Source organism: Melozone crissalis, unplaced genomic scaffold (assembly GCF_028551555.1).
Source record: "Melozone crissalis strain CALT ecotype California unplaced genomic scaffold, PUWL_Pcris_2 ptg000008l_1, whole genome shotgun sequence".
NCBI classification, from domain to species: Eukaryota; Metazoa; Chordata; class Aves; order Passeriformes; family Passerellidae; genus Melozone; species Melozone crissalis.
This window is the reverse complement of record NW_026535786.1, coordinates 1,483,173-1,492,313: the sequence shown is the minus strand read 5'-3', so window position 1 is coordinate 1,492,313 and position 9,141 is coordinate 1,483,173. Positions and strand designations below refer to the sequence as shown.

The window sequence follows — 9,141 nt, the reverse complement described above, 5'->3', positions numbered from 1 at the left end:
TGTAATTAATGTTCTGTAGGTTACACTAAAACCTGTATATATGTATGTTATTAATTATATGTTATAACCTTAGTTCAATTTATTTAGTATTTTGTTCCTAAGATAAAAGATCTCTGAGTAATTGCACTTTCTTCAGAAAACATTTAAAGGTTTCAAAGTCATCTTCATTTGTGCTTTCACCTGCCAAGTCACCACCAATAAAATTTGTTATTAGATGAGATCAATTTATTTTATTAAGTTAATGCCATCTTCACATACCTAGATTTATCAGGTACTCAGCATATTAATAAAGGAGTCAAGCAGGCTATTCCAGATGTACTTGAAGGAATAACTTGAAGAAATAATTCAAGCTTTCTTTTGTATTATTTTCATATAGGACACTCCAGATACACTATTGCCAGTAAACTGTAGTATAAAAGATAAACCATCAAAATCAAAGTCAAATGATGAATCTAATCCTCTTTTGGTGGGGGTGGCGGGGCGTACAGGGCATTGCAGGTAGGGTAACTATGCAAACTGGGGAATGGTGATTTGTGCCATTTTAATCACAGCTAACAGAAACTCTCAATTTCAGACATTCCTGGTCAAATCCTTTCTTCTATGAGAAACACAGCAAAGTAGAATTGTCAGCCCTTCTGGGACACTGACACTAACACTCTAATCTGAGATTTTCACAGACTCAAGGATGTGATTTCTAAAGTTTTACTTCTCTCCTGCCCTTTTTCTGTTTTTGTTTGGAAAAAGGCTTGTTTGGTTTTTATTTTCAGATGAGTTCACAAATTCAGTTTTACATGCTTCACCAAATAAAGACTTGATAATAGTGTCACTCAGGTTTCTAGGGGATAGGGTTATTCAGCTTTACTTATGCATTAAATTATTTATTGTATGGTCTTGTACATTGTGTAACAATCCACATTTCCCCTTTTCCCTTGTGTCACTCTGAAATGCTTGAGTGACTGTCCAGGAAGCACTGAAGGTCTGAAAATGACAGGAACTTTTATTCTTCCTAGTACTTCTTTCACAGAGTTACAAATCTTCTGAAATAGAAGATAATGTCATATACTGTTGGATACATAAGTTGTCTATGTCACAAATTCTAGATTTCCATTACATCTGGAAACAAAAAAATCACTGAGGACTGAAAGTTCATTTAAATATAATGAAAAGGTTAACTCACTACTAGTGTAGTTATAACTGCACTATACTCCAAAGAAGGTTTGCAATGACAAGGATGCTTCCCACATTAAGTCTCTCTTCTAGTGTATTTCCATTGAACATAGGGTGGGAGGGAGAGAAAAAAACCCAAATATTTGCTACTGCACACAGGGCCATGGGAATTCTGCTCCTCATTTCCTTCATTAGTAGGAAAACACAGAATAAATATTTTCTTTTGCAGCTCTATCCATCTTAGGAAGGCACAATGGCATCCAATTATTTTACAAAGTAGGCTGCAAACCTCCGGTCTGTAAGGGCAGAATTCTGCGTCCTATTGTTAGATACTTAAACAAAAAATTCTTTTTTTTCTCTAAGTAGCAACATAAATCAGAGGAATCTGGAACTGTTCAACATCCTTGAAAAAAAAAATCAGGCCATTTATATTTAGGTATTGAAATAGAAGTTAGGAAACTAAATTTAGTATCTAGTCCTGTTCTGCATTCAGCAGTCATGGACTCTGACCATACTGTAATTCAGTAGAAGGCAGATTTTTCATCCTTTGTGCTCATGGCTCTTTGGAGATATGGGTTAGAGAGATAGGGGGTTTTATCTTTGTTGCTATTGAGTTTTCATTGCTGCTGGAATATTCAGCTTTAATTATGGGTTGTTACTTTTAAAAATTCTGTGGTGCTCAGAAAACATCTCATTTCCCTTGTCTTTTTTCCTCTGCTTTAAGTATTATGGATCAGCACACCCCCCAGCTAGTTCCCTATCACAACAGCTCATGTTACCATGGGATAGCTACAGTGGTAAACAGATCTGTTCTTTCTCCACTCTTTACTCTTCTGTGCATTCTGCTCCCATGTGCAGTAAGAACTTTGCTCCATCTTTGTGGAAGGTAAAATCAGTCTCCAGGGGACACTGGATCCTTCCTGTGCATATGTTGAAGATCAAGCTGGAAGGAATGAGGAAAATTATGGTTTTGCTTTTCTCAGCATATTAACTAGTAGCTGTATCACTGCATCAAAAGCAATGCATTGTATTTCATAACAGCTTACCTAGGCATGTCCTTCATAAGGTTAGGAAAGCCAGGAGAAAACAAGAATCTGCAAATCCCTTCTCATCTGTATTCTGAGTCTGGAAATACAAAACTGTACTGCACTTGCACAAAGCATGCACAGAAAAGAGGAATCCCCTCTGATGATCAGTTCATCCTTGCTTCTGGCAGTAGTCAGGAGATTGATTTTTAAGAATCTGTTCCTTTGCTTTCATTTTGAATCAGTTCCTCACAAAACCAGTAACACTCAGTGGAACATCAGTGTATGAACAAGTCTGATATAGGGTTAAGACACACACTTGTCTCTTCCAGAGTTTGTGGCTTCTGCAGAAACAAGGGAGCCCTCAGTCTGTCCCCTCCTGTAAATAATTTAATATCACAGCATTGCTATTTGGCTCTTTGATGACCACTATTTCAGTAGCAACGTACTGCCCATACCTGCATGTATCAAAATGTATTGGACCCAGATCCTTTTCTCTTCAACCAGGCAGCAGTGGAAATTTACAATGGTGTTGTTCACCAAGTAACAGAACGGCCTCATCATCCTTAAGGTGTTGGACCATTGTTGCTCAATGAAACAATACATTCAGTTTACAAGTTTCTCTTACAAAATCAAAACGACCATTGTGGCATGCTATAAAGCTGTGGTACAAAACATGTTTCATTCTGCTGCTTCAAAACTTTTTCAAATAGGTTAACTTTATCCCAGTCTTTATGTTGGACCAGATGTCATCTGTTTGCACTTCTGAAAATTTAAGAGGCTTAAGTCCCCAGAGCTTGGGATTTTATTTTTAATTTTATGCAGTAACTTCTTTCCATTGCTAACGTCTCCAGTTTGTTAATTATCTGCTATAACTGAAAGCTTTCATGATAGGCTCTGAATCTTCTGCTGTTTGCCGAAGGCCTGAAGAATTATGCGTCAAATTTACACACAATTCTGCTTATCCCCCTAGAAAATTTTCTTATTACTCTAATTATAAAGCCATGAGGAGTCTCTCCAGATGTTCTAGGGGAGGACAAAATGTAGTGGTTGCCACTAAAATAATACAGCTGCATACTAAAAGAGGGCCAACGTACACCTTTCAAAAACTACTATCTTCAAATACTGTCCTCCAGGTACCTGAAAGAGCTTCTCATAAATGGAAGGGGAAGAGCAAGACAAGCCTTCATTATCTGTAAATTTACACCTCCAGCGCTGTTGCAGACCCAAATGAGGGGGAGAAATTTGTGCAGCTAATTCTCTTCTTCAAAATTCACTCCCTATCTTACATTCTGCAACTGGTCAAGAAAGTACAGTGAAATATCCCAATAGTAATGGTACAGCTGAGATAGTGGAGCAGTTCCCATGTGGGAAAGAAAATGAAAATGTGTTCTGTTTAAAAGAAGAGATTGAATGAAAAGAAGTACAAAACAAATAAAAAAAGAGCTCATAAGTGACTCAGATTGCAGATGTGCTGCACCCACTGTTTACTTGTCCTGCAGACACTAAGATAGAGAGATTAAGGTGTTAATTGACAGATAGTCAGACAACTAGACCTGATATGCAAAATGCAGCTAGGTTGACTTGAAGTGTATTGCAATTATAGTACTGTAACAAAATACTATTTATGCTGATCATAACTCACTGTCCATGCACTAAGCACTGAACATACACGGCATAAAACATCTCACAATCTTGCGAGTAGATTGTGGTGGAGTAGAGCAGGAACTGACCTTGCAAAGGATACACACAATCAAATGAAACTTTAACCTATTTAAAATCTCTGTGCCACTTTCCTTCCAAAGAAAGATAAAACTGGTACTCTTACAAATCCATTTAATTCCTGATTATATTAAAGGAGAAGATACAAATACCTCCTTGTAGAAATATTGTTGATGTGAAGTTAAAAAAAAAAGAAGCAAACATTAAAAGTTGCTATTCATAAGAAAGATGCACTCTGACAAGAAGTTTGAGTTAAAGTAGTGTGTAGCCCAATGTGTATGGCATGGAGGCTGTAAAGTAGTTTTTCAAAGGAACCCTATAAACTTCATAAAGGATGATAAAGACCATAAAATCAAGTCTTTATGCCTTAAAAAAAACCCAAAAAAACAAACAAAAAAAACAACTAAAAAAAACCAACTACATTGCTTTTAATTTCTTCTCTAGCTGTAAAAAAGTAACCAATGAAAATCACCTCCTCACAAGTAATTCCTCACTATTGTCACAAATAGATACAGTACGCACCAAAAAAAAAAAAAAAAAAAAAAGGCAAAAATACTTCTGGCTTCAACGTTCACTTTGAAAATATTGAGAAATGGAGCCTCATAAGTTATTCATAAGATTAGAATTAATGCAGTCACTATTCCTGGCTTCTGATTAAATGCTGTCTTGTAACCTAGTAACACTGGAAATAATGACCAGATGATAATTTTCTGTGAATTGAGTCAGTCAGGGAAGCTTTGATATGTCAAGTTGCAGCATTATTTGCTCAACAGAAATATGTCTGGAGACCCATCCACACTTGTGGAGACAATTGTCTTCTGTGTTTGTATGAAATAGTGTTTCCAGACAAAGTCCATTCCTAATGATGGATGCATTCTCTCTCTTCCACTATGATAGTTAGGACAGTGGGAGATGGTGATGAAGGACCAGAAATTTTCAATCTTAGAACAATAAAAAAAAGAATTGAAAGTGAGGGGTTTTTTTTCAATTCATCCTCACTGACAGTAGTGCACAGAATTCACTGAACATGATGTTGAGCTGTAAATCCTGTGATAGACTTCCATGTATTATACAGGACCACAAAAGTGTATAAAACTTTTGTGTTACTCATCACTAGTATCTTATCTTGCTAGAGGCTTCAATATAAGAGACAAGCAAAAGACACAGAGAAAAACTCATATTAGTATTGCCAATTTGAGACCAGAGTTGTGTAAGAACCCCCAGCAAATTCCAGAATTAATCCAAAATCTTTGTTCTCCTGAATCTAAAGCACAAAAGGGTCAGTTTTTGAAAATTTGCCAGAAACTACCTGGGATAGAAAAAAAATAAGGTTAGTAAAGAAAAATGCAAACACACACGTGCACTCACACAGATATTTGTAGACCACAGAGGTTCAGAAAGCATAAATCATTGAAATGGAAACACTGAAGCAGAGAAAATTCTCAGAGAATAGGAATTATACAATAATTACTCAGATAACGCAGAAGTTAAAAAAAGAGTCCTAACTACTTGTGGAAGGCAAAAGGGGGAAAAAAAGGCAATGAAAGAAAAGAACAGAAGGCCAGAAAAGCATTAAATTTTATAGCACAAGTTGCCATTGCCACAGGGGAAAACACAAAAAAAAAAAAAAAAGAAAAAAAGAAAAAAAAAAAAAGAAAGGAAGGATTAGAATCAGCCTGGATGCTGAGGACAGCCATTAGGGAGAGGCAGAAGAGTGGGAACGCGCTGGATGTGTGGGTGGATGCGAGGAGGACCCGCCCGGAGGCCGATGTGGCGGCGCCGGCAGCCGTGCCCGGGGCTGCGCGGGGCGGGCGGGGGCGCTCGGCGGGGCCGGGCGGGCACAGCGCTGCCGGCTGCGGGCGGGGATGCAGCCGGAACGGGGGGATGGCGGGGAAGCGAGCAGCGGGAGAAGCGGCTGCCGGAGCCGCGGCGGTCTGGATGCCGGCCGAGCGCTGGCCGCCCCGGGTGTGCCTCCAGCCGGAGCAGCCGCGGTGTAAAGGAGGAGAGGGTGCGCTGCGCTGCGCTGCGCTGCGCTGCGCTGCGCTGCGGTGCGCTGCGGTGCGGGCAGCAGCCGCGGCTCCCGGGCTCCCGGCTCCGGCTGCAGAGCGCGGGGGTAGGGAGGGTCATAACCGCTGGAGAGGAGTAAAACGCGTTTAAAAAAAAAATAAAAGAAAGAAAATAATCATAAAAATCAATCCACCTGGAAGGAGGATGGGGAAGGGGATGAGAAGGAGGGAGGAGAGGATGGGGTCAGAAAGTGGTGGATGGAAGAGGCTGGTGTCTCGGGTTAGAGGAGGAGCAGGAGATCAGAGGACTGCGCTCGCCAACTTGCCCTCTTGCCTTCACGCTCCGGGGCAGAGGAGTGAAGAGGAGAATCGGGAAGGAAGGTGGAGAGGAGCAGCAAGAGGAGGAGGAGAGAGGGAGGAGGGGGGTCCTTGCGCGCTTAGGGGTAGGGGCGAGCTGCGGGCGGCGGTGTGAGATGGCACTCGCATAAACGCACATCCACATCATCTATACATCCGCACGCGTGCAGGCAGGGGCGGGCAGAGCCTCCGCCGCCCCCCGGGAGCAGCCGGGGGAGGCGCCTCGGTCCCCCCGCCGGGAGGGGGCACGGCGGGGCCGGGAGGGGCTCGCGGGAGCCGCGGCGCGGATGCCTTCACCTGGCGCTCTCCATCACTGAGCGAGCCGAGGAGGAGAAGCGGTCGGGTCTGGAGAACTACCTCTGGATGGTTTAAAAAAAAAAGAGAAAAAAAAAAAAGGGAAAAAAACCCAACTCTGCAATCCTCTGCTCCCCCAGGCTCAGCAACATAAGGGACTGCTATATTTGAGGCTGTCAGGAGGATGGGAGAGAGAGACTGAGAGTCAGGGCGGGAGAGACGGTGCCACAGCAGCGGTAAGTGTCTTTGCCGTTCCTCCAGCCAGGCACTGATTTCCCTGGTTAGACTTTGGAGTGTGTGCAGATTATTTGCTGTAATATCTATCGCAGCGTCTCTGTGAGCAGTCTACCGTGAAGCCGGCAACCGTGAGAGATCCCGTTTTTGGGCTGCAGGTTTATGTGTTTTGCTTTTTTGTTTCGAATCTTACATTGAAATTGTCATAATTGAGCAGAAAAGTTGAAGCAGAGATTACTATGATCTGCTATATGCTTCCTGTCGTTTAACTGGGGAGCAAACTACTGCAGTGAATGAGTTGTGAAGAGAGATGAGAGGCTTTTAGTACAAATACATACTCCAGAGAAGGAATGCCTATGCAAATGTGCTAAATTTTTATATTTGGGAGAGCTACCATGCTAATGCTTGAGGTTGAATCAGGAAGTAACCCAGCATATTGAGTTTATAGCGATTCACTGAAAGTTGTGTTGTTTTGGAGTTTTGAATGATACTTGGCTTTGGGATAAACAGTTATCTCTGGAATTAGAAAAGTGCAGCTCCAGGACTCTTCTCCTTTGCTGACAGGCAGAGGAGATGGAATTACATAAAGATGCACCGATTTTTTGTCTCTGATGTGAGGGCAGTTAATAAGACTATGTGGAATGTCTGTGAACTGGCTAGAAGATGAACCGAGAGTTATTGTGACATAGAGCATGAAACTGTCTTTTTAAGATTTTTAAATTAGAAAAAGAAAATAATTCCATGACTGTATATGTACTTCTTCAGATGTGCAATTGCACATCTATTAAGCTCAGAAACTTCCTGCAACAGAAGTTAGACAAGATAATGTAATGTGAGTACTTAGGACTTACTTTTTCTGTGTTGCGATATTTCAGAAATGCAGCTTAAAGTTTTTCCAAAGTTGGTTTTTTTTGTGTGTTTTTTTGTTTGTGTGGTTTTTTTGGTTGTTTTTTTTTTTTTTGTTTAAAAAGTAATACTTCCTTGGAATGACACAATTTTAGTTGATTTTGGTTTCTTAAATGAAGGAACTGGTGCCAGGGGTTTTTTTGAGGTGTTCCAGCATTTCCCTAGGCTTCAGTGAGCTGCTGATGAGATCCTGAAGTTTGAAACTATAAATAAATTATACATTCACTATTATCCAAAAGCTATGGGGGGATTCCTGATAATTAAAATTTGAATGAAATTTTCCAATTAATAAAACTGCCTTTAATTCTTGCTGAGTTGTGATACCACTCCTTCAGAAGTACTTTATGAGAATCAAAAGCACAAGTTTGGTTCATTTTGATTAATATTATTACCAGAGTTATTGAAAGAATTAGCAATAACTGGACCATTGCTTAAAAAAGCTACCCAATGCTCTAGTAGAATTTCTAAAAATATATTTTATAAATTGACTTCAGTTACTGTAACACTTACCTACAAAGTTTCAAGTAAAACTAAAAGAAAACAAGAAAAACCCCAACCTTCTCCCTCAAACCCCTTGTCTATCTTGTTGTGAGGGAAAACACAAACTCTTGTTTACTAGTTTGAAGAATGCTGAAAGGAAGACAGAAAACTGAGATGTGAACTATTGTAACTGAGGAGTGTTATATGTACAGTGGCCTTCAGCAGAGATTTACTGTTGATTCACTATGGGAATATTTAAAAGACGTGGTTAAGAAGATAAAGTTTCAGAAGACAAAAAATATATTAGGGAGTGTGAAGTGTTAAGCACTCTTGAAGGGGATAACAGCGAAGTAGTTTTATAAGTGGACTATTGAACATGCAGCACTTCTGTTTCATACACTTACAAAGCAAATGCCCATGCAAAAGAACTCAGAACTTGCAGAGCATGACATGAAAGTGGGAAGATAGCTAGGGATAGTTGGGAGATTAAAAGTGTAGGTTTTAGTTTTTTTGGTCAATGGAAAGCTGAAGGTCATATTTTGAAATCTAGGTAAAAATATCGGGAGAAGGGATCTTGATTTCATTTTATAACAAGGGCAGATGTACTAAGAATGAAAACAGAAAATAAAAACATCTCACTGGGTGAGTTCTACTTGACAATTTGAAAGAAAGTAACTTTGAAAAGAAGTCTTGAGGAAAAATATCATAGCAGCTAAGATAAAAGTGTGATTAAGAGCTCTGCTGTTAGAAAATAATAAAGGGCAACTTTAAGAAATGCATATCTTGGAGGATTGCTAGCACAGATTTAATACAGGAAGGTTGGGACTGGCAAATTTGCTTGAGTCCCCTAAATAAGTTGCTGACATGGTGAACTATTGGGGAACCAGTGATATGATTTATGGGAGTTTCAGAAAATGTCTAGATCTGTGCTCCACAAAATATTGATTTGG

At 40.1% G+C, this 9,141-nt stretch overlaps 1 protein-coding gene across 6 annotated transcripts in view; it reads left to right on the top strand.

Annotated features, from left to right (window-relative positions):
- Positions 1 to 6,235: 6,235 nt before the first annotated feature.
- CNTN5 (contactin 5) overlaps positions 6,236 to 9,141 on the top strand; it is a 608,827-nt gene continuing 605,921 nt past the window's right edge. For 4 of the 6 annotated variants that reach the window (XM_054269698.1, XM_054269699.1, XM_054269694.1 and 1 more), the window contains exon 1: positions 6,556 to 6,807. The gene's annotated coding sequence lies outside the window, so the exon portion shown is untranslated. Of the gene's footprint in view, positions 6,302 to 6,555; positions 6,808 to 6,851; positions 6,937 to 9,141 lie in introns of those variants that run through there. The other 2 variants (XM_054269695.1, XM_054269697.1) reach the window with 2 other exon arrangements.